Here is a 27,992-nt window from a genome sequence, read left to right as displayed (position 1 = left end):
TTACTTCAAAATCAACTCTCTAGTCGTTTTTGTCAATTTTCTGAATGATGACACATATAATTGCACTTGTTCTCATTTATTGATACTGGCAGAAGAATAAATGTCAGGTTGTACAAAAAAATGTCCAAACAAGTCCTTCATTCTGAAGATCTTATAAGACAATGACTATAAATACATATTTCAAGTTTGATGACTTTGAAGGAATTCTTGGTAAGATTAGCAAGGGGGAGGAAGATTGTCACACAAATAGGTAATAATTTTAGAAGATTTATAGGCACCTAGGGAAGAAGATTCTTGGCACTTTTTAGTCAAACTCTTGTATAGAACCAAGAAACAGCAAAATCGTGAGTAGTAAATAGTGTGTTCAAAATTTAAAATTCCTAAAAAGAGCAAATGAACATTGTGATTGGGTTATAATAAAAGGAGAAAGATTGAAGAAAAATTGGAATAGAATGTAAATGGATTTGGAGAATGTTGGGCTGCTTTTCCATTCTTATCAAGTATGGGCATTTTATGGCAGTAGAACTAATTTTATTTTTAAAGAGATATTTCCTCTTTTCTGAAAGTAAATATTTATTTTAGAAAGTTAGAATTTAAAATACTATCAAAATGACACTAAAATCTGAACGAAATCTGATGTGGGAATCCTGAGTTGACCTTAGATGAGAATTAACCCCTGAGAAATAGCAGTAACTAGGAATATCAGGAAAAACTGTAGGTCAGTGTACGATGGGTCTGTATAATGTAGTGAGACCAGTATAAAGAATTGAGAGCCAGAATTTTCTGGTTGAAGTGAAAACTCTACTAGTTACTCACTGTATATATTCACTTTATAAAAGTCCACTAACATATCAGTATCAGTTTCATCATGCTGAAATGCGATACTTATATTGCCTTTTCTACCTCTCAAAATTACTGATAAATTCAATTTCCATCCCCACCAGGGACTACAGTTGATTGACCCTATTACCTTTTTAATCATCCATCATCACTCTGCTCTCCTTTATTCTTTTCTTATTCAGAATTGTTCTGCGACTTGTCATTATAATTATTCTCTTTTGTGTGCTCTCTTGCTTCTTCCAATTTGTTTGGCAAAACCACCACCCTGGTTAAATCTAACTCTCTACATACTTTGCACCTGCTTTCATTAAAATGAATGTAGCCGGGAAGCAAAATCATAGAGTGAATTTACTTTAAATTCATGACTGCTCATTTCAAGTATGCCTTTAGTGATTCTATGATAATATTAAATTTTAATTTTATATCCTGTTTTTTTTTTTTTTTTTTTTCTGGTTAGATTTTGGTATGAAGATTATTACTGTCATAAAATGTTAACTCCATAAAAGGAATGTTCTTTCATTTTTTATTGTCTCTAAGAGTTTATTATGGTAGTTATTTGTTATTTAATGTTTGTAGAATTCATCTGTAAAACTGTCTGGGCTTACTGTGAAGTGTGTGCATGTGTGTTTATGTGTGTGTAGATACTGAACTAGTGATTCAAAATTTAAAATGATTATAAACCTTTTTAAGTTTTTCATTTATTTTTGAATTCAATTTTATGTTACATTTTAAAGACAGTAATGAATTTCAGTTGTATGTTGAATTTGGATGGCATAAAGTTGTACATAGTATTCTTATTTTTAAAATACCTATTTTATCTGTATTATGCTCCTTACTTCATTTCTATTTAATTATATCTTTTCTCTTATTTTTCATGATCGTTTTTTCAAGATTCGAGTATTTTGTCTTCAAATATCTAATATTAACATTATTCTAATATTTCAAAATATATTTCCTTTAAAATTAATTTTTGCTCTCATCTCTCTTATTTTCTTTGGATTTTTTTTTGTTCTTTTAATAACTTAAGGTTAATGTTTGGTTCTCTGACTTTCCATTTTTCATTTTCTAATAGATACAGTTAAGATTATAAATGTTACTCTACTACTTTGGCTATCTACCACTATGTTTGATATATATCTTACTTGGTACCATTTATTTATAAGTATTTCCTGATAGATATGATGTCATCTTTAATTCATAAATTTTTAAGGACTACATTAAATTACTTTCTCTACATATGGATTTTTAAAAATTATTTCTTAAACTTAAAAAATTAATTTCTAACTGAATCATATCATTGTCAGAAAACATGGATTGTTTATACTAATTCTTTGACATACGTTGAGATGAGTTTAATGGCTCAAAATGCCGTTTTCTAAAAGTTTCCACTGTGCTTGAGGGAAAATGATCTCTTTAATGAAACAGAGTTCTGTATATGTCCGCGGATCCAGTTTGCTAATCATATTGCTCACCTTATTGAATCAATTACTGAGAAAAGTATACGAAAATCTTCCACTCTGAAGGTAGATTTTTAATTTATTTTTGTTTTTCTGTTAACAGTGCTTTATGTATTTTGAACCTCTGTTATTAAATGTATTTTCTTGTTAATTGTACTTATCCTTATGTCATGTCCTCTTTGTCCTTAACAGTGCTTTTTGTTTTACAATCTGTTTTTTTGATATTAATATAGACCACTTTGGTGAATGTGGGAGACACTGCTAGTTTTTTACTCAGTATTCATTCAGCCATTTATTTGTACTGACAGAACTCCGATTCTGTTCAGTGCCAATAGGTTCAGATAAAACATCCTATCTCTCAGCCTCTCTTGTTGCTAGTGGTTGCCATATGCCTTATTACATTGAATCATATATATTTATTTATGTGTGTAAACATAGTTGAGGATCAGCAATTTTATGTGATCGAACATAATATTTTTGGCCAAGAAGATGTATATATGCAAGTCATTGGGTAGAGGTTTAGTGAAGGCTGTTTTATAAGAGCTATATTTTGCTGGCTGTTCAACTTTCTGTCCTTTGCTCTCATTTCTTCTTCTGTGGTCTTTTATTCAATGACTGGCATTACAGGGCCATATTATAACTAAAGAATTGAAAGATTCATCTTAAAGAAGGCAGAATGTGAGTATAGAAAAAGTTCTTTAGAACTCTTTGCAACAACCCTAGACTTTGTACCCTTGAATGTGATGTTACCTGAGAAAAATAAGGCTGTATTTAGCTAGTCTTTCCCCTATTCCTCTCTTGCTCTACTCATTGCTTTTGTTGATGATGACACATAGCTAAGTAAATGGCTCTGAATAAATTGGGCTGGCTTCCTGTGTACAGGTTCTCTCTAGTCTTTAGCTTTCCAGATTGAAGGATGAGGGGATTCATTATTGACTTGAAATGAACTTGTGATACTATTAGAAGGACAGATGCTTGAGAAGAACACTGAGGAAAGACTGTTCTTTCTGTTACTCTAGCCAGACACAGAAGAGGCTTTTACATGGAGTGGCTGGTATGGAGGAAGGACCACAAATATAGCTGCCTATTTCCCAAGCCATTAGCCATTTAGATTAGAAGGCGTTAGTATAAGCTACTGAGATTCCTTTCATTTGCTTCTATTGACACTTAATTTCTTCCTCCAGGAAAAGAATTTTATGTTGGATCCTTATATACCAAGGCTAATCTGGAGTATGACAGATGTGTTTGGGGATTAATGAGCTTCACTATGCTCTGGTCCTGAATTGTAGGGCTACAGAGGTGGTAATGGCTATTCTTCATTAAGTTCCAACCATGTGCCAGATACTGTGCTAAGCAACTGACATGTATTAACTTATTTTTATAGCAATGGGTAGGTTCTATTATTAACAGCCTCATTTCCCAGATAAAGCAATTAGAACAGAAGAGGTTAAATAATTTTCTTGGTTAAATAATGTCACCTGGTTAGAATGGAGGTTAAATAATGTCTCCTGGTTAGAATGGAGCTGAGCTGGAATGGAACTCTGGTAGCTGGACTCCAGAGTCTGTGCTATCAACCATGTCCTTTTGGCTGCTTCTCCTGATCCTTGTATAGTGTTATGTCCCTGGAAATTTGGGCCATATAAGGAAAGAAGCTGTGGTGAGAGAGGCAGGAAAGAAGAAAAGAGAAAAGCAAACACATACAGGCTGTTGGAGAGGAAAAGCCATTATTATTATTATTATTATTATTATTATTAATTTTCTTTTTGACACCTACAGCACCCAGTATTCCTAGGTGATCTCTCATCCAAGTACTAACCAGGCCTGACTCTGCTTAGCTTCTGAGATCAGGGGAGATCAGGCACGTTCAGGGTAGCATGGCCTTAGACCAGGAAAAGCCATTATTAAGGAAGCTGCCAGGAAACAAATGCAAGACCTTCCCCATCCCAGTCTTCTGATTTTACTCTGGTTTGAACTGTACCCAGAAATGAAATTACTATGTCCATTTTTACTTCTCTGAGGTCTTCAGTTTCCGGCAGGTATGCTTGAAAGTTTTCTCTTCCATGGCCATCCTTCCACAAAATATCTAAGGACACTCTCTGAGGCTTGGTCCCACTTTGGTTTCCATGGAGCGCTTGGTGTTGTAGAAAGCCTGGTTCTCTGAAGTCAGATAGGCTTGGATTCGTATGTTCCTTCAGTTACTTACCAACCCATGTGATCTATGTGACCTGGATACATCACTTAATCACTTTGAGCTGTAGTCTCCTTATTCTTCAAATGGGAATATTAATTGTTAGCACATTGGCTTGTTCATTCAGTCAATAAATATATATTGATTGCCTGCTTTGTACTTGTCACTGGCAGGTAATGTTTAGTCATAAGTAGATAATAAATAATATTTGATCTTATACTCAATGAACTTATATCCCAGGGAAGAAGATAAATAGATGATTGCCCTCCTGTGATAAGTACTAAGACTGGTATGAATTCAGGCTGTTGCAGTGAGGATTATAGAATAGCTGGCATGTAAAAAAGGCACTCAGCAAATAGAGATATTATACATTTCTTCTATTCCTTCTCTTATTCTACAGGAGACTGCTGCTGCCTACTCTTCTGCCTGTATGTGTGATTTTATTTCAGAAACCTTCCACTAATTAGTTACATGTTCCACGTGGCTCTGAGGTGATGACGCTCTTTAACTACCTTTCAAAATCAAATGAAGTGATTTGTGTCATGTGTAGTTTGCACCTTAGGCATCTACTCATTGCGTCAGTCTTAATGTGGTATTTAACACATTAACCTTAAATTTCCTATAAAAGAAAAAAATGAGAATCCAAGAAAAAGCTGTGATAAGAAAATATTATTTTTAGAAAATGAAATAATATAAGTTTGGGCTTTTTGCCTTTTTGTTATTCACATATACTTACAAGATTACTTACTATGGTTTTTGTTGGCTGCCTCCCAATAACCCCATTCCAATTTTAAATGTAAGAAACATGAGAATTTGGGATTAGTTTCTCCCAGAGTTGATATTAGTTTGACATTTCTAGATTTTTGACTTGTGTTTTGTTGCCAACTAGACTCTCCAGTAATACAGATAAATACTTATTGCCTCATATATTTTTTAAATCAGTATAAAAGTAGTCTAAAATTCTGGAATTTGCCCATAGAGATCAGGAAGAAGATTTTATAAAAAAACAACAGAAAATATTTGAAACACACAAAAAAGATGAAAAAAATAAGAACTCAAAAAACAAACAAACAAACAACAAACAAACACCTACGTTTTCCTTTAGGTGGGCCTTATTCTGCAAAACCTCCGGACAGGGGATATGTGGAGTTCAATAGATTTATTTTTAAAGTTAATGAAGTAAAAGCTAAATTCTCTTAGTTTAGAAAATAAAAAGATATAAATATTATTGGAAGAATTAAGTACATAGGTTGATTAGAGGAACATGAAGGGAACTTTCAGGGCTACATTATATTTGTAAATAACTTTTTCCAAAATAATTTGTAGGCTTTTTAGCAGGGTGACTGGAAAGCTCCTTACCTCTAAATTGACAAATACTACTTCAATCAGTTTATATTAGTAGTTACCTTTAAAAATATTAGTTATAGAAGCATTTTATGTAAGAACATCTACATTTAGCTACTTTAACCCTGAAGCCACAGGAGACAATATTCATAGCCTTTATCTTGTAAGCCAATAGCGGCTCAAAATATAGAAATCAACAGTGGTGGGATTGGGAATTAGGGGTTGGGGTATAGAGAGGTATAGGGAGGAGGGATGTTAATGGGGCTTTAAACTCTCTATGCAAAAACCCCAGCCTTTTGTGACTTGGATGTATTTCACAATAGTTAGAATAACTTAATCTTGAATTTTCAGTGCAGATAGTCTATCTAGATGATGGCATAGCAATGACACAAGCTATTTCCACAGTTCAGTTCGTGAGATATCTTTAAACAAATATCCTATTAATACTAGTAGGTCAGTGATTGCATATTCAAAGAATTTCGCTGTGCAATAAAACCTTTATCAAGATTTAATTATCATGAAAGCAGAGAGGCAGAGGTATTTGAGATCTTTACATTAAATCATAATTAAAACCCATGTTAGGTTACCCACAAATATTTAAGATTTTATTTAATTGAACCCAAGGTAAAAAACAGAACTAATGAAAAGCAAAGTTAATTATGCAACTTCCAATTACTATAATAGTCTAACGATTGCTCAGAAAACTCAGAAAGATTTAAACATACACATATATGTATATGTAATTTATGTAAAAAACATGTCTGTATCATTTTTATTTCTCATATAAGATATGTATGTATAGCTATAGGGTGTGTGTGTCTGTGTGTATGTGACATGAGATAGCCACATGTGTTATTTTTACAAAAATAGGAAACCTTTTTCAATGAAAATTTCACCCTATTTCTTTGAATTAGGCTTATGAAATTTCATATTCTGCTCTCCTGTGAGTTCCGTTTTATCTTTTAGAATCCAGAAATGGGACTATAATATTAAAGTATTAAGGTTCCTTATTTGACTTATGAAATTGTACAGTGATAGTCCCAGTAGTAAACCTCATAAAGTATGACTTGTTTCATGAACAAAGATGTCCAAAAAAACATGAGTAACCTCTGAATTTCTGTGGAAAATTATTAACCCTGCTTTGATGTCTCATTCTACCTTTAGCTGCACATACTTGATAATAAAGTTGAAGAAACACATATTAACCCAGAGAATGCACAAAATAAAATGAGATGGTTGAATGCTGTGTGGCTGAACATGGAACATGTAACTAATTATGTCCAATTTGAAGAGAAGGAGTTAGGGGCTGGAGATAATCTAGGAAGGACCCTGGAATCTTCTTCCCCTGTATTCTCTCTTTACTGCCTGAGAGGAGAAGATTTTTGGCTCTCTGCTGTTCAGAGTAGGTTTTAAAGCCTTGTACTGGAGTATGAAATTCCAGTTTATATGGAATGCTAATTATGCACAATTCAGAAGTCGCTCTCAGCTGTTAATGTCCTCTGTGTGTTTGTTCAGTGTTTTTTACACTAATGTAATGAATAGAGCTCCCTTAAAAAGCAAAATTTTGAGTACCCCCACTGTTGACTTAAATATTTATTTTGGTGTTATTTAACATAAACTAGCTATAAACTTTTTATACCTATGACTCATATTTGAATTTGAACACCAAAACTATCACTAATAAAATATAACTATTAAATAATAATATTCAAATAATACTAATTTAATTTGTTACATAAAGTTGATTTTTTGAATGTAAATGGCAAACTAAAATTTCTTGGGAACGTTCTTCTGCATTCCACATGTGAGTACCCTCTTTGCCCAGTACTTTACTAAAACATTTCTATAGAACTCTCAATGTCATTTGTTCTTCATTTGCAAGCATATATATTTTTTACACATTAATGTGCTTCAGTTATTTTTTTCCCATTAGGTTGTGATAATTGCAGTAGCACTACTACATGATGCCAAGTAAATGTAAACCTAAATACCCAAACTGTGGCTATACATACAGTGTTATTAGAGCGTTATTTAAATGATACAAAGCAGCACTGTCCAATAGAACTTTCTGCAGCATGGAAATACCCAATATCTGCACTGTCTAATGTGGTAGCTACTAGCCCCAGATGGCTAATGAGTGTCTGAAATGTGACTAATGCGACTGGGAAACTGAATGTTAATTTTATTTAACTTAAATAAATTTACATTTAAATTTAGATAATCATGACTAGTGGCTGCCGTATTGGTCAGTACATATCTAGAATATATTTTGTTAATTTCTTAGTTAATATTAAAATGGAAAGTAAAATGTTATAATCCCATAATGAACTGTTAGATGCCTTTGAATATACTGACTCTAGTTTGAAAATCAACTGCTATGGGTGATTATTTGATCAATCCTGGACATAAACATGGCCAGTTATGTACATTCTCAACTTAATGAGTATAAGTTAAGCTCTTGGGAAACTTTGATTTGACAATAAATATGATATATTTAAAAGGAATTACCAGAACAATGGTAATTGGAATTTTTAAGGGAAAGAATTTTACACAGAGAAATCTAGAAAAGTTGCTGCTTCTCTAAATAGCACACGCAGAACCACACAGTGACAGACCAGTGAGATCTACACAATGAGAGTAAGATTTAAAAAGTAAAGTTTGTGGTATTTGAAAATGACTTAGATTATTTTTTCCAGCTTTATTGAGATATAATTGACATATAACATCATATAAGTTTAAGATATACAAAATGATGATTTGATACATTTATATACTGTGAAATGGTTCCCAGAATAAAGTTAGTTGACATACTCATAACCACCTCACATAATTGCCATTTCTTTTTTGTTGTGAGACTATTTAAGATTTACTCTCTTAACAACTTTTAAGGATATGATACAGTATTATTAACTGCAGATACCACACTGTACATTAGAGCATATTTAGAGTCAATTTTTTTTTTTGCAACTGGGACATCTTTTCAGGCTTCCTCTGCCCTCATTTTGATCCTAAGGAATCCAGCTCCTGTCAGAAAGTCCATGACCAGCTCCCAAATCAGGTCACTTTGGTCAGTCTATATTGGGAGAGATGAGAATTCAGGTGAAGACTTAACAAGGCTTATTCCTGCCTGGGTATACTAAAGTTACACATGACTCACTCCTGCTTTATCGAAAGGAGGACTTATAGTACTATGTGAATAACACCTTCTCAAAAAGATTTACAATTTAGTAGGGAGATAAGATGTAAACAATCTTTTGTAGTTAAAGATTCAAAAAATCATATGCCTAGATCCAAAAGTGACTGGAGTTCAGAAGAGGGACAAGTTTGAGTGGTCTGGAAATGCCAGGTAAGCTTTATATACTTATATCTTTTACACTCAAAGGACATATTTAAATATTATTTTATCCTACATACTAAGGTTTATGCCATTTTAAATTGTTTTTGAGGTGACCGACAGGATTGAAAGCATTTATGAATAGCCAATACATAGTGATAAGATTTCAAAATTTCAAAGAATAGAATCTACAGCATTTTCAGTTTAAGAAGTAAAAAAAAAAAAAAAAAGAAAGAAAGAAACATCAGAAGCTAAAAGGCTAAGATGAAATATAAACATACAAGAAAGAAAGCTGAGAGTTTCTACAAATGTATGCATCATAACCATGATTTCAGGTGGTTAAGAAATTTTGCTCTTATCTATTAATATCAAGGTGGTAATACATGTGTAGAACCTGAACATATCTGGAGGGAACAAAGGGTGGTAATCATAGGGACAAAATGAAAAAGAAAAATATGTGCTCTCATTCTAAATTAATGTGCTGTAAATCAATAATCTGAATGCCCACACTGAGAAAAGAATGATATTTCCTGCTGAAATATGATTTTTGATATTGTTGTTAGACCCACATTGTTTAGTGCTAAAGGTCTATAAAATATTTTCAGGGCTAGTGGCACTAAGGCAGTCACCAAATCTGTGATCTGTTCTGACCATCAGCGTATAGTGTGTTTCTGACAGTGGCCTGTGGGAAGGTGAGCAACCTTCTGTCTATAGCATGGTCTTTAATAATGCCTGGACATCCCTGATTTCCTTTATATATCTGACATTCCTGAATGTACCTATATATTTATTGACCAGTTCATGTTTTTGGTTCGAAAAATCTCTTGGGATTAATTAATGAAAATTGTATGAGAGAGGAACTTGAAAACAAATGTTGAACACATTCTTATTGTAAAGAATGAAGGGGAGGAGAACTGAGCTACTTTCTTGCTGAATGCTTTGATAATTCAAATCTTCAAGGAATACAATAGAAGAGAGACTCACAGCATTAGATGTAAGGCTAAAACATGACCAAGTTAACCTTGCAGTAAACTGCATGCCATTTGAGGCCTCGTTCTCTGCTTTTAATAACATCACAACACTGGCAATTCAATTCTTCCAAGAAGCAGCCACCTAAAATGAGATTAGATATGCAAGAAGTTTATTGGATAAAATGCCCGTGAAAGATAGGAGGTAACAAGAGCAGGCAAGCAGAACTTTTAGACTGAAATATAGGTCTGACGCCTGAAAAAGGATAGAGGGAAGGGTTGTGTAGAAAGAGACTTATATTGAAGCTCAGTTCTGAGAAAGTTCTTGAGCTAGATTTTCATCCTGCACTGGGCACCAATGTCATGTCATGTTTTAGCCCCCATTGTGCTCAGTCATGAGCTGGGAGCAGCCACAAGGAAGCATGGCCCGATGTAAATGCTGCAATGGGTCTAAAGGTGTAGCAGTTGGAGCCTGTCAGTCAACTTCACTCCTTGCAGCAGGTTCTCTTGAAGAAAATCTGAGCATAGATTTCCTCCATGGATGACAAAACTACATGGCACTTGGCTTAATAAAGCATTTTTTTTTTAAATTCTCTGCTCTGAACTTGGAAATACAATTTCCTCCAGTAGGGATTTGAGAATATCGATTTCTACCATGATTGTTTTAACTTCCTCCTACCCTAAACCTGTTCTTCTAATTGCTTCCTACTCACTGCACATTCTTCTTCTGGTCTTTATGCACAGGTGCCAGAGACAGGTCCTTGAGACAGATTTTTATATAGAGAAACATCTTTCTGTAACATAAATTTCTCTAAAGTACAGTTGAGGTCTGACTGTAAGCAATATAATAAGGATTTAATAGTTGAAGGACTAAGTGGCTGTTCTGAAATGGTCTCATTTGTAAGTATATACTATAGCAAAAATCCCTACACTCGATGGTATACAAAGCCATAGACAGCTGCCAAGATTTGGCCACAAGGTGGCAAATTCACACTCGCCATGTTTAGAGTGCTGTGTTTGATTGGGAATGAGATAGTTATCTATTGCTACTCTGTGATTTGTTTGTCGTTCTGGGAGATTTAGGATATGCAACAATATATCATTGATTTTAGACTACCAGAATCATTGAAAGAAAGCAATTTGGATTATTATGGAGAGAGCTGTTGGCAGGTGTGTGTCCTGAATAAATGAACAAGTTGATAATTGCACACCTGGAACTCAAAGAGCAAAAATTCGGATCATGACTTGCTGGAGTGGAGGCTGATCGCTACAGTGGTTTTAGATGTCTACGTATGGTTCCTACTTCCGTGTTCTGAATTCGCTGGCAAAGGGACATGGCTCACAAACCGCGGCACTGCATTAAACTATATTACTAATTTCTTCCAACTCTGCATGGATTTGTGTCTGAATTATATTTTCTACCACTCTCAATTGCTTTTTGCATGGCATCTACTATTTGGCATAAGAGGATATAGCAATGAATCTAACACATTCTCAGAGGACTGGTTTTAGAAAGAACTCAGTAGAATAAAAAAGTTTGGATAAAAGGCTCTTTTTCAACCCAAAGATGTTTATTCAATAATCAAATGTTATTGAGGAACTACTATGTGCCAGAATATATGGAAGATGTAGAATCAAAGATAAATAAGAAGTGTCCATGCCTTTGAGAAACACAACCTGAAGGCAGTTTTTCAGACAGCTAACTATCAGCTAGGATGGTAAGTAATGGTTTCCATTTCCTGCAGTGAATCCTGACTGATAAAGAGTGAAGGTGATCATATCTCACTGCTGCTTAAGATTCTTCAGTTTCTTCATAGTTTTCAGGAAGAATGGCAAATTTCTTTGCCTAGAAATCATAGCTAACATTTATTGAGTGCTTACTACATTACTATTCTAAGTATATATAGATTAATTCACTTTAACATCACAAAATTGCAATGCAGGTACTTTACAGATGAAGGAAACGAGGCATAGAGAGATTAAATATCTTTCCCAATAAAAAGTATTTGTAAATGGAGCTAGAATACAATCTAAGCAATTTAGCTTCAGAGTGGTAATAGAACCTATTGCTCTATGCTACAAAACAGTCACAACTCTAATGAAGGATGAGAATTAGAAACATTTCTATCCCATACCCGATATTCCTCAAGAGATACCAACTTCTTGTCATGTTGTTTCACACATTAGTGCTTTTGCACAAACTGTTTCTTCCATTAACTTTAATTCAACAATGATTTACCTAGCTTTCATTTTTTACCATGATAATTCAAGATACTGGGGATTGTCACATCTATTAAAATGACAAATGCAGTCTTTCCTTTTACGTAGGTTACAGACTACAGGGATTTGAAAGCAAATAAAGAGACACTACAACATAGAATGATAGGTGGGAGTAAATAAAGAGGAAGTTACAATTGTAGTGCTATCATGAGAATCTAAAAATGTCCAGGAAGCATACATGGGGAGCACAATTTGAGCTTGAAGGATTAGGGGAGGCTGAAGATCTAAACAGACAGCTTAATGCCTGGCATTTTCGACCTTCCATACCTGGCTAATTCGTAGGCATCTATCAAGGCTCAGTTTCTTCTTTGAGAATCTATACTTTTCCCCAATTTGAACAGAAAACACTTTATTACCTTGCAGTGCAATTTTTTTTGCTGCTATTTATTTATTGTCTATTTTTTCCTCCTACTAAATTGAAATCTCCCCCAGGGCAGAAATTATTACCTGCTTAATTTTGTCCCCACTGTATCTATTGGCTTAGCATTAACACCCTCTATGTATGTTTGTTAATGAGTGAGGAAATAGTTGAAGATAAAGCAAGAAGTAGAAAGTCATCAGTTTAAGATGGGTCTTCTGTATTTTGCCAGTGACTTAAATTTTTTTCCTAGGTGATCAGATTTTAGAGTTGGCTGTAAAAATAATTGTTTTTCATTCTTATTATGTATGTGTTTCCATCCCTGAGTCAAAATGGTTTGCTAGATTGGTTAAAACATCACCTTAATGAGGCTAAATAATAAGTTTTGTCTTTTATAAATTAGTTTGCTTTATTTTTTCTGTAACCAGAGGTTGCCACATGTACATTGGCCACTTGTTTTGAAGCTGTATGACTTTGGTTATAAGGAGAACCAGATGAAAAAGCATGTATGGATCATCCCAAATCAATTTACATTCATGGAACAACGGCTGTCACATATATACACTAGCAATGAGGAGCCAATAACTTCACTTTCAAATATTCAGGGCAGCATATTATATACATAAGTTCAGGTATCAATACTATTATAATCTGCTTAAAAATAAAGTGATAGACAAACCTCCAGGGTTAACATAATGTGACAAAGAACATCAACATCATCATAGACTTAGACAAGTTATTAGAATGAATGTAATGTTCCTAAATGGTCAGCAGAATTTTGTGATTTATATTTGCCTTGACAAAATGATTTTCCTTGACTGTCTCCACTCACATAGTTAATTGAATTGACTTACGAAAGCTTCTTTATTATTTGATTCTTATCTGAGTAATTTAACTGTAGAGCATACCATTTACCTCCTATAAGCTCATGGTAGGACCATAAAACTGTTCTTAAAACTGATCTTGAGGTACTTACAGATTCCAGATACTTTTAATTTGGCAAGAATGACAAAATTACTTAGGTTAGATCCTTGAAAAAAACCACCATGACTACGATTAAAAGGATCTTTATGGATGCTTTATAGGAAAATGTCAGTAAAAGTAGGACTAAAAGCTGAAGACTTTTTACTTGTCTAGTGTTAGAATATCATGGACATTATTTTAGGAGGAACTTCTGGGGAACTAGATTCTCACTAGAAATAGTGTGCTTTAGATAATAAAGAGCAGAGTGTGTGCTTTTACTGTCAATCACAGCCTAATCACTTATCAGACATTCTTAAGTCATTAGGTTATAGTGATCCTGAGGCTATTTTTGGTGACACATATAAAGTGTATAAAGATAAATTTATCCCTGTGCTGTATGTCTGATAAGCAGGTTAAAAAGATTCAATCAGAGATGTGACATGCTGTGATAGGTATAGACAGAACATTGATTTTCACTCACTATGCATAAAACACAGTTCACTCTCAGAATCCTATTGAAAGAGTGCTTTAAATTGCTCCGCTAGTAGATATTGCTCATGGTCACAGGTATTTGAGCATACTTATCCAAAAATAAACATTTTTCTGAATTTAAGGTGCTTTCAGTGTTGATGGAGAATAAAAGGAAAAAATCCAACTAGTTTTTACTGAGCATAACTGTCCTCTCTTCACTGTATTAATGCCCCAAAGAATAACAGTATGAGAAGAGCTTCCAGCCCTCCTGAAACTTATACTTTGTCCAGGAAAAGACATAACTATTAGGCAATGAAATGATTCACACATACATGTGCTAATCTGCTTTTGTTCCCTTATTTGCCAGATGCAGCATATACGTTTGTTTTTGTTTTTTTTTCCTTCAGATAGGATACCAGAAAAGAAAAGGGAAATCTCAACAAGATGTATTCAGGCAGAGAATAAAAGATGTTTAAACTTGTAAAAATAGTAGAATCTTTTAAATATCCTCTTAAACAATATGTTATTTCAAAATAAAGAAGGAGAAAGAATAGCGAATCCAGTTTCAAGAAACACTGTTCTCATTCTTTTCAGTGGACGCTTGGGCTCCGTCATAGACATCTAGGCTTAGAGAAACAACTTGGAAACGCCTGTGTTAGAAAACCACTGAGATATTTTCTCTCACTAACATGAGAAGATGCAGTGCTAGATGTTTAAAAGCAGTGAGGGAGAGAGGCGTTACATTTGTTGGTGGGTAGTAGTGCTGATAGTTTTATACATATAGTGTACCTTTGGATAGAATTCAGTTATGAAGGTATCTGATTAATAGAAAAAATTTCCAGTGGCGAGTAGGAGAAAACCCCCGGAGTTATCAATGTCCAGTGAAATAAAATTATGCTGTATCTAGTCTGGACTGTGTGTCACTGATCTATATTGGCTCTACCTCAGACATGTGACCTATAAATTAATAAACATCACTAATCACCAGGGTAATGTAAATCAAAACTACAATAATATATCACCTCTCACCTGTTAGAATAGCTATTACCAAAAACAAACAAACAACAAAAACCCCCCAACCCATAAAAAAAAAACAAAAAAAATAAGAAACAAGTGTTGATGAGGAAAAAGAAATGCTTGGGCAATGCTGGTGGGATTGTAAAATGGTGCAGCCACTATGGAAAACAGTATGGGGTTTCCTTAAAAAATTAAAAATAGAATTATCAAATGATCCAGCGATTCTACTTTCGGGTATTTATCCAAAGAAAATAAAACCACTAACTTGAAATGATATATGCACCACTGTGTTCATTGCAGCATTGGTTACAGTAGCCAAGATATCAAAACAACCTGAGTTCATCAGTAGATGAATAGATAAAGATGTGGTATATATATCCAGTGGAATATTATATCGCCATGATAGAGAATGTTACAACTGTGACAACACAGATGGACCTCAAAAGCATTGTGCTAAGTGAAATATAGAGAAAGACAAATACCATGTGATCTCATTTCTATGTGTCGTCTAAAGCAAAAACACTCACTTCCCACCCCCACAAAGAAGCTAATAGATACTTAGAACTGATTTGTAGTTGCCAGAGGTGGGGCTTGGGAGTTGGGCAAAATGGGTGAAGGAAGTCAAAAGGTACAAACTTACAATTATAAAATAAATCATGGAGATGTAGTGTACAGCATGGTGACTATAATTTATAATATTGTGTCACATATTTGAAGGTTACTAAGAGAGTAAATCTAAAGTTTTCATCATAAGAAAAAAGATTTTTGTAACTATGTAAGGCGCTGAATGTTAACTAGATTTACTGTGGTGATCATCTTGCCATCTACACAAATATTGAATCATGTTGTACACCTGAAACTAATATAATGTTATACATTAATTATACCTCAATAAAAAAAACCCAAACAAGAAACAACAGTATAAAAAACATGAGAGATGTATTTGCCTCCATGAGAGTTTATTGTTTTTAGTTGAAATACACTTAGTTGTCTACCATGTGGAGTGAAAAAAAGTTGAAATGGGGTCACATGAGTTAAGTACTTTGCAATTATTATTTCATGTTCCTTTTAAAAATTATTAATCTTTGAGAACACCAAATCCATTTAAATATCAGCATTTTAGGAATATTATAAAGAAGTAAGTAAAATATTGTGACGGTATGCATTTACTCTGAATAATTTTAAACTATAGCTCTTAAAATTTGTTTTTATTTGTAGAAATACATTTTTCTTAGTTTTTTTTTTCTAGTTAAAATATCTTTGCAGCATTGCATTTGGCCTTTTCTGTTGTCTAATGAATTGAGAAGAGAGTTGGTTTCCACATGCCAAATGTTATTTGGAAATTCTGATATAATGGAGGGAAGACCCTCAGATTTCCACTGTTAGATGCTTTAACAGAATATAAAATTATAATGATAAAATGAATCATGTCACTTTAAAAAATACACCCGTGAATTTTTTATAAGACAAAAATTCAGCGTATGGACTTTGTTTCTATTTATAAAATATTAATGTGCCCTGACATTGAAAAATGAAATGAGATTAAATGACTGTTGTGTCTGGAGTAACTCTACTCCAGACATTAAAGCTGAGTTGGGAAGATGATGGCTGGGAGATAAGTTCACCTACAGCATCAAGAAAGGGTTCTCGTATTTCAGAGACATTTCTATCCCTAAAAACCTTCCCTTAATAATACAATAAAGCTTCAACTAATGGGATACTTTAGATTTCCTATAATTAAACAAATCAACTGAGTGCAGGAATAAATTTCCAGCTCTTTGCAGATATCTCTACTTCATAAATCAAGAGACATATAATCCTTTCCATGTACTTGACAAGGTATATATACTGGGCTCCTTCCTGCCCCCTTACTAATGCCTTACTCCCTTGAGTCCACCAGGGACTCTTGCATTCTGAGGACTCTGGAAGCCTGGGTCATGTCTCCAGGCTTTAGTTCTTACTCTATAGCTAATTTCTTTTGGCATCCCTGTTGCTGTCAAGGAAGCAGGAAAGGATAATACAGTGAAATCCTCTTTTTCAACAATGATATCTGGCCAGAGAGAGAGGGAGCTCAGGGCAAATTGATTGGCAGTGCTAGGGGGCAGGGAAGCCCTACCGTTGGAATAGAGTCTAGGATGAATCTATATCACTGTAAATTCTGCACAGAATGTATTATCTGTACCTTTTCTCTTGCCTCTTTATATTAATAGTTAAAATGATTAATGAATTAAAAAGAGTATTTCTTGAATTTTTTTTACTTATTAATGTATTCATTTGATACTTTTCAAATGATCAAATATACTTTAGCTAATTTATTCTTCTTTGAGATGTCATCTTGTGCTATGTGAGATATAATGATGGTCTGAACTATAGCCTCTAGATAAGGGATTTAGTTTTCTATCATTTAATACCCTGCTCACAACAGACTCAGCTCCTCTAGAGCACACTAGTCCCTTTCAATAATTACCTGTTGACTGACTGACCTACCAAAGAGACAGTCTATAAATGGACACAGGTAGGTTAGCTCTAAATGATAAAACAAACAAAGTCTCCAAAAAACCAAAGTAAGAGAAAGCTTGAAACTCTGGAACTCTGATGGTTCTCTGCATGGTTGCTGCTCTCCTGTCGTCATTACAGCTTCTTAGCCTCCCTCAATCCATGGAGCTGTCTTGAATTGGTCTAAGACAAAATAATTATCTCTTCGCCTGTGTAGAAGATGGAACTCCCACAGTCACTGTTTACTTTTCATTGTCGTTTAAATCTAAATCCTAAACCTGTTGGGTCTATATATAATATTTACATAAAATCAAATCATTCATTTGTGGGATCCACAGTTCCTTTCAGTAATTTCTGATTATCAGCTTGCTGGCTTTGTTTGCTCACTCTGAAAACTAAACAGGCACAATAAAACCAAAGTAAAGCAAAACTGAAAAGGCAAGAATATAGAAAACCATGACTAGCTTAAGATATCACTGAGAATATACTATTTGTTTAAAGTATTTACTGAAATCACAAGTTTTTCACCTGTCTCACTATAGGTGTTCTAGATGAAAGTCTGCAGCCAAACTTAGTAAAATACTATTTCCAATTCTTCAGTAAATCCTACTATACAATGCTTTAATTATAAAATATCAATTTTAGTATCTTATTTAATGGTCTACAAGTAAAAAATTGTTTCCTATGTTAAAAAAAATGAGAGTCTATATATAATTGTTTATCCAAAAAACTGAATAGTAACTGTTGGATAAACATGTCCATCAAATAGGCCCCTTGTGTCAGGTGGATACTGTCAGTCATTGTTTGTATGTTAAATATATCTTTGTATCCATCTATATTTTAAACAACATCCAGAAAATACTTGGGTTATAAACTTCTTAAGAATCCAAGCTTTGACTAACTATACCCTGATATTAAAAAGGATATATGTATACATATATACATGTGTGTATACACACACACACACACACACACACACACACACATATATATAAAAGAAAAAAGGAGAATATAAAATACAAAGGGAATATATAATGCTAGAATTAGGAAAGCACTGTCAAGATGAACACAGAGGGAAATATTTCCCTGAGCATGTTGACTTCAAATTTCTGTCCTGTAATAGAATAAATATCTCAGTCTTCACCCTCATTCTATTTCATATTTTTAAGACTTTTTCATTTCCCTTTCTAGGAGGACTCCTATCTTATTTCTGCTCTTGAAGCCATCACTTCTGGGCTCTTAGAAATGCTTTGTCTCTTCTTCACATTCTTCCTATTGTCATTTTGCACATGCTATTGATACACCATGGATGTACTTTTAATTATATTAATGGTAATAGTGACTTAACAGTGTTGTTCTCTACTGAAGTAGGCATACTTCTGGAAGCACACATCAGATAGTGAAATAAATGATTATTTGTGAATCATTGATTCTCAATCCCATGAAAAACACCCAGAGCCTTTGGCTATTGTTTTAGTCAGTTTCTGCTTAGGAACAAGGAACTGCAAAGTATTTCAAGAAGTAGGGATGTAATCTAGGAAATTGGTTATGCAGGTATTAGAAAGCTGGAAGAGCTAAAAGAATGAGAGAATAGTAACTACTAGAAGCTGCTATGTCTGTAAATCTGGGAAAACAGCAGGGAGGAGATGTTGTTACCTCAATTTAAACATGAAAAGGAAGTCACTTCTTCAAAAGCTCCAGCTGCCTGGGGAGTTGCCACGACTTCAGGAGGTGCCACTCTCTCAGGAGGCAAGACAGTGAATGAGGGACCACAGTTTCAGAGATTGGGACCATGAAGGAGGTATCAGATATCTGGGTGCCAGGCAGCTGCTGCTGAGACAATAAAGGGAGTGTCACTCTGCTAATTTTGGGACCACTGAGGTCATGCCATGTGGCTTGTTCTGATAGTGCTGAAAGATATTGAAGCTGTAAGTTATTATCTGCTTTCGAAGAGATTCTGACAAATTGGAAGCAGGAACTGTTCCTTTTCCTCTTCTCTTTCCTTCCAAAATTCTTCTAGAGACCCCCAGTAGCAGAACCTGATGCCTAATGTTCTGGCCAGGGAGTCTGGATATGTAGTTTATAGAGTCCAAACCCCAATACCAAAGAGCAGGTTAAGAAGGTCATGTGTGAGATTGAAAACAATAGGTAAATAACAGTTCACCCCATTTCAGTGTATTTTCTGCTCATATTTCAACTTCCATGTCGAAAACTGTTACAACTTTATATTTCTACTTATTAATCTTTAAAAAACAAAAATTTTGCCATTTTCCTTTCAAAAATAAAAGTCCCAACAGACACTATTATATTCAAGTGATGTTAGTCGGTCTTATTTAGTCACATCCTTACCTAAATATTCTATAAACTAAAGACTAAATTATTGTTAGTTAGCATCAATAATTTTTATATAACATTAAGAGAAAGGAAGAAAGAAAAATCATTAATACAATAAAATATGCTAAATAAATAAGGAAAAAAATATTCCTGTACTACTCAAGTTTTTATGTATGTAACTGATCGTCATTCTTCTACAAACTATTTTGTTTTCTTTGCCTTCAGCCTTCATGATAAAGGAATTTTAAGGCCAAAGTTATTTTTCTAGTAGGGTGAACTAAAACTTCATTTCAAAAGGATGTGAGTTCTTTATAAGTCATGACTTTAGAAGGATGATTTAGATCTCCATGAACTTTTGTACATTTTTTTTTTCAGTTTTACTTTTTTGACATATTAAGGATCCTCTAGAATCCTCTAGGGTCTAGCATAGTCTTCCATGTGTCTTTCATTCGAGGAGCTATCATAACATTCTATAGATTTTAGGACTCTGGAAAGTATAGAAAGGTGCTAGATTTATGAATTTTCATAGTGTTTACTTCCTGGTCTTTGGGACATTTGTATTTTGCTAATGCATCTTTTGTATTTGCTCTTTCCTGCTCCTTGGGTCTGATCAACATGATTTCAGTGGAGTGGATCAGCATGATGATCTGTGAGATGTTAAGACTATGAAAGTTCTTAGAGATTGTACAGATTGTTTTCTGGATTGTATCAGAAAACAGAAGAGTAAAATATAGCCCTGAAGTGATCAAGATTGCAAGATGTCCTAACACTCCAGCTCAACTAAACTTTAGATAGGTTTTTTCCTGGCTATCAGCCCCTCATCTTCCCTTTCTGAGAGCATTTACTTTAGAAAACTTAAAATTATAAATTCTTTCTCTGCACCTTTGAGATGTAAATCTTCTACAGCTCTGGGATGTCTTTATCAAGGAGCTGTCCCTTTGTCAAGGAAGATAAGTGCCCTATCTTCCAGTGTTTATGGGAGGGTAAGAGCCTAACTGTAATGAGCACCAATTTACAAACAAATGGCAAAACCACATTCACTCACTTCCTCTTTATAGTCCTTCAATACGGTTCCCTTAGATCATCCCAGCATTTAAAAACTCTTCAGCTTCTGTTTCAGCGTAGTTGAGGTCTCTCTCCTTTATTAAAATAGCCTAGACTACTATTACAATAGTCTTGAATAAAGTCTTCCTTGCCTTTTTTTTTTCCTTAACTCTGTCCAGTGCAGTTTTACTTTGTGTACTGAATGTGTACTGTTGTCCCTGACAGGGGAAAATGAACTCTTTCGGTTCATTGGGAAATTGACATAAGGGGGAAAAATAGTTTTCAGATTACTAGCTAAATATATTAAACATTAGGATTGAATTCGAGGTTGCCACCAGAATAAAATTACAATAATTCATAGTTATTCCGCAAGTTAAAACAACTTTCTGGATAGGCCAAACAGACAAACAAAATGAATTAGTGAAAGGACTCATTCCTCTTGCACTTTCAAGAATTTGATGATTACACTAATTGTGGCAATTTCTCCAGAGATGGCATTTTGCTCTTGGCTTTGGCCAGTTGCCAAATGTGTCTATTGAAATCATGCTTTCTGGAACTGGAGAAATGTTGCACAATGGTTTTGTAGGATTACTTTGTTCATTGTGAGACTTGGGCCCAAATTATTTTTATTACCTGACCTCAATAACCCTTCACTTTGCTGGTAGACCTCTCTGATATTTTGAGTACTCATGAGTAAGTATTAACTCAGAGCCATTATCTAAGAATCCCTGAAAGATTTATTTCCCCTGTGAAGAGTCACACTGAATAATAGATTTAGGTCCCTTCAGGGCAAATTTGGAATGATAACTTATAGTATATTCTTGAGTAGCATCATAGATCCCTTTCTCAGGGGGATCCCATTAAGTTGGGTAACTGAGCAAGAAGCTGTGAGTCTGCATTACAGTGCCCACTAGAAGTAGAATTTATTAAGTTATCTAGATCAAGCAATACTTTAGTAAGATTCTATTTCCTGTTATGCTAATTTGCCTATCTTGCTACTGGAGTTAAGTACTGACACCGGGCTTCTGCCATTCTGAGATTCTGCTATTCTCAGTGCCATCAGGAATCTGATTACAATGGAGCATCTCTTATCATCATTCCAGCTACCACAGAGATTTCTAATGGAAGCAGCACTTCATTTACTAAGGCATTTCTCAATGCCTTAGTTAAGTGAGCATCCAGTTGTACCACCATGGGAGCTGAGAGGAGTGTGAATGTTCAGGTTGTGCATGCTAACTCTATTCCAACACTGTGATCTTCCTAAGCCTTTTATTCCTTCCTTTAAGTTAAAGAGTGGTGACTCAACTTCACTGAAAGTAGCTCACTGCTGAGTCCATATTTCTATCAATTGTTAGAGACATTCCTCACTTTCTCTAATATATTAGGTCCAGAGTTCCTAGTAAGTGAATATATACATATATATGGATAAACCACAGCAACACAAATATTTTATAAATACAGAATATACATATAATTGCATTCTAAATGCATTAATTCAAGGAGGAAGGAATATAGGTAGCATTGGAGCAGATAGCTGAATATATACCATTGTTCTAGTACCTTTTGTTGAAAAGACTATCTTGTTGATAGAAATTTTAAGTCTTTTGAAGTTTAGGACTATATCTTTTCAAGTCAGACTCTACATTTTTCTTCCTGGATATGTTGATATCTGATTACAGTTATAGTTCTAAAAGCAATGAATGAAGGATGATGGGTGGGGCCTTGAGGAATTTCTTTGAAAGCTAATTACCTCAGGTGAGACCAGTGCAGTATCTTCAAGCAATGGGGAATCAATCTCTTCATATAGAGGAAGTTCTGTTTACATAGTTGACCCTTGAACAACGCAGGGATTAGGGGTGCCAACCCTCCATGCAATTGGAAATCCCCATATAACTTTTGACTTTAAAATATCTTAACCACTACTAATAGCTTACTGTTCACTGGAAGCCTTACCGGTAACATAAACAGTCGATTAACACATATTTTAAATGTTATATATATACTATATATTGTATTCTTATAATAAAATAAGCTATAGAAAATGTCATTAAGAAAATTATAAGGAAAAGAAAATACATTTACAGTATTTAGTGAAAAAAAATCTGTGCATAAGTGGACCTGCACAGTTTAAACCTGTTACTTATCGTTACTCACCCCAATTATTTAAGGGTCAAATGTACTGGCAAGGATACTGTAAATATCATTTAAAAGTATCAGAAAAATTTTAGATTCAAATGTTTTAACTTCATCAGCTTTTATATCCAGAAATATTTATCCTATAGCTTTAAGACATAAGACATTTACTTATATTTTTTGTAGTTCGAGATTTTTTAAATTACTGAACGTATCATTTATTTTTTGTACACTCTCTAGAGCAGTCAGAAATAACCAGACAACCTTCCAGTTCTTGTGGTCATCATTCCTAATATAGAGGTCAAGCAAAATAGCCACTGGGTTTCCAAAGTCTTTCTGTTAGTAGACACTTTATTCTAAGCAAACACATAATAATTTAAGTGAGGATGATGTTGTTGCATGTCACAGATTACTAGTGTACTAATTTACTTTGATAAGGAGGTCTTCATTGCATTTCAGCTCAAAAAAGTAAGCAATCTAATCCAAGAATCTCAGCTTGCTACTAAATACATATGAGTCAGATTAGTGAGAGAAAGAGAAAACACACTATTTGTTTCAGAAAAAGGTGTTTAATAAAGAAAATTTATTACAAAGATATTGGAAAGCTGGAAGAGCGAAAAAAGAATGACTAAACTAATAAATGCAAGAGGCAACTACTATCTCTAGGCTTAGAGGAAGAAAAAGCAGAGAGGTAGTGCGCTTATCAGAAGAAGAACTGCCACTGCAGTAAATGGAACCATGGATGTGAGGGCTACAACTTCAGAAGCTAGGACCTTAAAGAGGTGCCACTGCATGAAAGATTTGGCATTTGAACTGTTTCCCTTTGTCTTCTTTTCCAATAGCCCTTTAGTGCATGCCATTGGCAGAAGCCAACTGGAAGCCAGCTGGAAAGGGTGTCTGGAAAATGCAATTTGCAGACTCCATGCTCTAGTCCTTCAGAGCCCAGTGTAATAAAATAGAATAGACATAGGGCTTAGAGACAATTGGCAAATAAGCAGCATAGACAGTTATACTTCCTGGACTTCAATTTCCTTTTTTAGCTAGCTATGAGTTCTCTAAGACTCAGCTCACTCAAGCATTCATTTCTACTTGATCCCTTATCCTGTTTCCTGTAGTCTGGACTCAGTGCCCCTTTTTGCTCCCACCAAAACTAGTACTGACAATTCTTAATGTTACTTACCCCAGTGACCCCAATTGCAAAAATATTTTGCTTCTAGTTCCCCTTGATTTTATGTCTGCTTGCCTAGAGGTATAAGTTTCAAAAGGAGGAACACTTCCAACAAGAGACTCAATAGTTTTATTGAAACAGAAGTTAAGACTGACACCTGGCCACTTTGATCTTCTCATGCCTCTGAATCAACAGGGAAAGAAGGCAGATACTGTTCTGACTCAGATGATTGATACTGACTACCAGTGAGAAATTGGACTACTATTCCACACTGAAATTTAGAAAGAGTATGTGTAGAATACAGGATATCCCTTCAGAATTTCCAAGAATTACTGTACTCTGTGATTAAGGTCAATGGAAAACTACAACAACGTAGCCAGGCAGGAATACTGAAGGTCCAGATTCTTCAGGAATGAAGATTCGAGTCACTCTATCAAGAAATATGACTAGCTGATGGGCTTGCTGAAAGAAAAGAGAATACAGAGTGGGTCATGGAAAAGGTAGTTAGAAATACTGACTACAACCATGTGACCAGTTAAACAAAGACTAATTATCATGGGTATTTCCTCCTTTTTTTGGTTATGAATACATTTATGTGTGTATGTGTTTTTTTTCCTCCCATCATGTAACAAAAAATGTATTGACTTTATGTCATAGTATTTAAGTTATGAAATATCAAGGAGAAGAGTAAACCTCACTCAAGAACTTTATCTCTTCTGGGGAAGGGGTTAGCACATTTTCATTTGTATACAGGGTAGTTGTATCATTTTTGGCAAAATTATGACCCTGGTTGTTTTTATTTGGAAATTAAGTATGGTTTAAGGCAATGCATATAGGTGCCACATCGACGAGGGGTAAACTTCTGATGGTTAATTTTATGTTTCAACTTGACTGGATCACAGAGTTCCCAGATATTTGGCTAAACATTATTTTGGGGTGTGTCTATGAGGATATTTCTGGATAGAAATAGTATTTGACATGATTAGCACCATAACATTAGCTAACACTTCCACCACAAAATTATCATTTCTTTTATGGGGACGAGTACATTTAAGGTCTACTCTCTTAGCAACTTTCAAGTATAAAATACGTTATTATTAGCTAGAATCACCATGCTGTATATTAGATCCCTAGAACTTATTCAAATTATAAATGAAAGTTTGTAACTTTTGACCAATTTCTCATTTCCCCTAATCCCCAGCTCCTGGTAACCACCACTCTACTCTCTATTTCTATGAGTTTGGCATTTTTAAATTCCACTATAAGTGATAGCATATAATAATTATCTTTCTCTGACTTATTTCACAGGAGCCAATTTCTTGTAATAAATCTCTCCCTCTATATACCTAACCTATTAATGTTTCTCTAGAGAACCCTAACTAATACAGGTTCTAAAAAGAATGTATAGTTTTGCAGTATCTTGATAGTGAAAACTTGGATATTCACATTGTGATTACTGGGTAAGGATTATATTCTTACCTTATGTTTGGTATATAGTGCATAGGGTATGGGGCTTCATCAGTTAAGTTGCTTTGATCTGTGTCAGCTCTATTGGAAACAAGAACACTGTTAGTCTTTATTCATGTCTTCTTAATTTGCTTTTGCATCGCTAGACTTGAAATCTCAGAGGACATTACTTTTCTCAGACACACACTTTGTCTATCACCTGATTACAGGCTGTCTGGAATTGTTCCTATTCTTTACCTACCCAAGAGTTTTATTTCTTCAATTTAATTGAGAGCTTCTCAAGAACAAAGATTTTGTCTTGTACTTTTTACTTTGCCCTTCATAATGTCTAATGAAAGGCCGAGGACACATTTGGTACCCGATATGTGTTGGATAAGTTGTTGATAACTATGCCTGATAACTTCTCTGTGTGCAATAAAAATCTATTTCCTTTATCAGTTTCCATTTCGTTATCACAGAAGCACTACTTAGAAGTATCGTACATGGATTGGGGTGCAAAGTGTTTCCTAAACAACTCCCTTTCCCGTCTTAAGGCAAATCAAAATGACTTCTTGCCCATTTAAAGTAGTACTTAATTTTCATATTTCCAGATTAAGAAAAAGACTTTAATCTGGAAAGATATCTGTGGGTGTTTGCATTCAGTTTGAGTAAATATTTTATGTTTGTACATTTCATTTATGGTATATTTTGGGTAAATATTTGGATTTTAGTTCCCACAACATGAATTGTGAAGAAATGAAGAGTTTGAATGTAACAGATGGTAAATTAAGCTCTGAAATAAAGTAGAAGGATGTTAGTGCTAGGTATTATATTTATTAGGGCTGTTAGAATTTCTATATCTAGTAAATCTTTGTCAATGTTAAAACTCAGTGGTAATGAGAAATGCTTTGGAAAGTGCTTGTAATTATAATTTTAATATAATTTGGCTTCAATTAAAAAATAAAAATGGTACATGCCCATCATAAAATAATACAAATAATATAATAGGAAAGAAGAAAGTAAAATGTCCCCAAATTGCATAATTCAGAAAAAACCATTATTAACATTTTAGTTGCTATCCTTCCAGACACATCTCTCCGTATACATAATTTTACATAAACTACTATGCTGTATATGATATTTTAATCTGCTTTTTGACTCAATACATTATTATTTACCATTTCCTATGTTAGTAGAATAGAAGAACCTCTTGTATCTAATCTCTTATTAATTTTTTATGTTTAATGATAGACATACAGGTTATTTTCATTTCTTTTCTAGTGCGAACAGTGCTATAGAAAACATTTTTGTTCTAATATAATTTCTCATTTTTTGTATCCTTAGTTGAGTTTATTTATTTATTCATTCAACAGATATTTTTTAGCCCCAACATGTGTCAGTCACTCTTAGAGATGTTGCAGTATAACAGTAATTTGATCAGATAAAATTTCTGTCTTTAGTGGATTAATAGGTATGCATATTATATGATGCTATATACATTCTTAAATTTCCCTCCAGAAATATACCAATGTAGTTATCTACCAACTTTACAGAAAAGTACCTATTTACCACAAACAATTCTAGGTTTTGTTAAGTATCTAAACCCTTCCAAGTTTGGTGAGTAAAACATGATCTCTCAAATGTTCATTCACATTTCTTTGATGGAAGTTGAATATATTTTCATGGGCATATTATCCATTTACTATCTTCTTTGGTATATTATATAATCACACATTTATATTAAAGTATTCGAGTTTTTTTTTTTTTTACTAATTAGTAAAAAATCATCATGCATTCTAGATAGTAACTTTTAGTCATATATTAGGCAAACATTGTTGAATATGGTATAAATAGAATTATACAGTAGGTAGTCTTTTAATATCTGGCTGATTTCACTCAATAATATTTTCATGAGATTCATTTTTGTTCTTATGTTTAGCTGTAGTTTAGTCATCCTCGTTGTCACATACATTTTTATTGAATGACTATACCAAAATTTATCTTCCCATTCTATACTTGATAGATATTCCAGTTGTTTCTAGGTTTTGGCTATTACATATAGTTCTGCTATTTGTATTCTTGTACATGTCTTCTGGTAAACATTGGTTCACATTTCTGTGGTTATATATATGCTGTGTCATAGATATTGCT

General features: G+C 34.0%; 1 pseudogene; it reads right to left on the bottom strand.

Moving 5' to 3' along the window:
* Nucleotides 1–4,064: 4,064 nt before the first annotated feature.
* Nucleotides 4,065–4,183, bottom strand: LOC120618152 (uncharacterized; annotated as a pseudogene).
* Nucleotides 4,184–27,992: the final 23,809 nt, after the last annotated feature.

The sequence above is a fragment of the Pteropus medius genome, unplaced genomic scaffold, assembly GCF_902729225.1.
Source record: "Pteropus medius unplaced genomic scaffold, Ma_sr-lr_union100, whole genome shotgun sequence".
Taxonomy (NCBI): domain Eukaryota; kingdom Metazoa; phylum Chordata; class Mammalia; order Chiroptera; family Pteropodidae; genus Pteropus; species Pteropus medius.
Note: the sequence above shows the minus strand (reverse complement) of the source record. Positions and strands in the feature narration are given on the sequence as shown.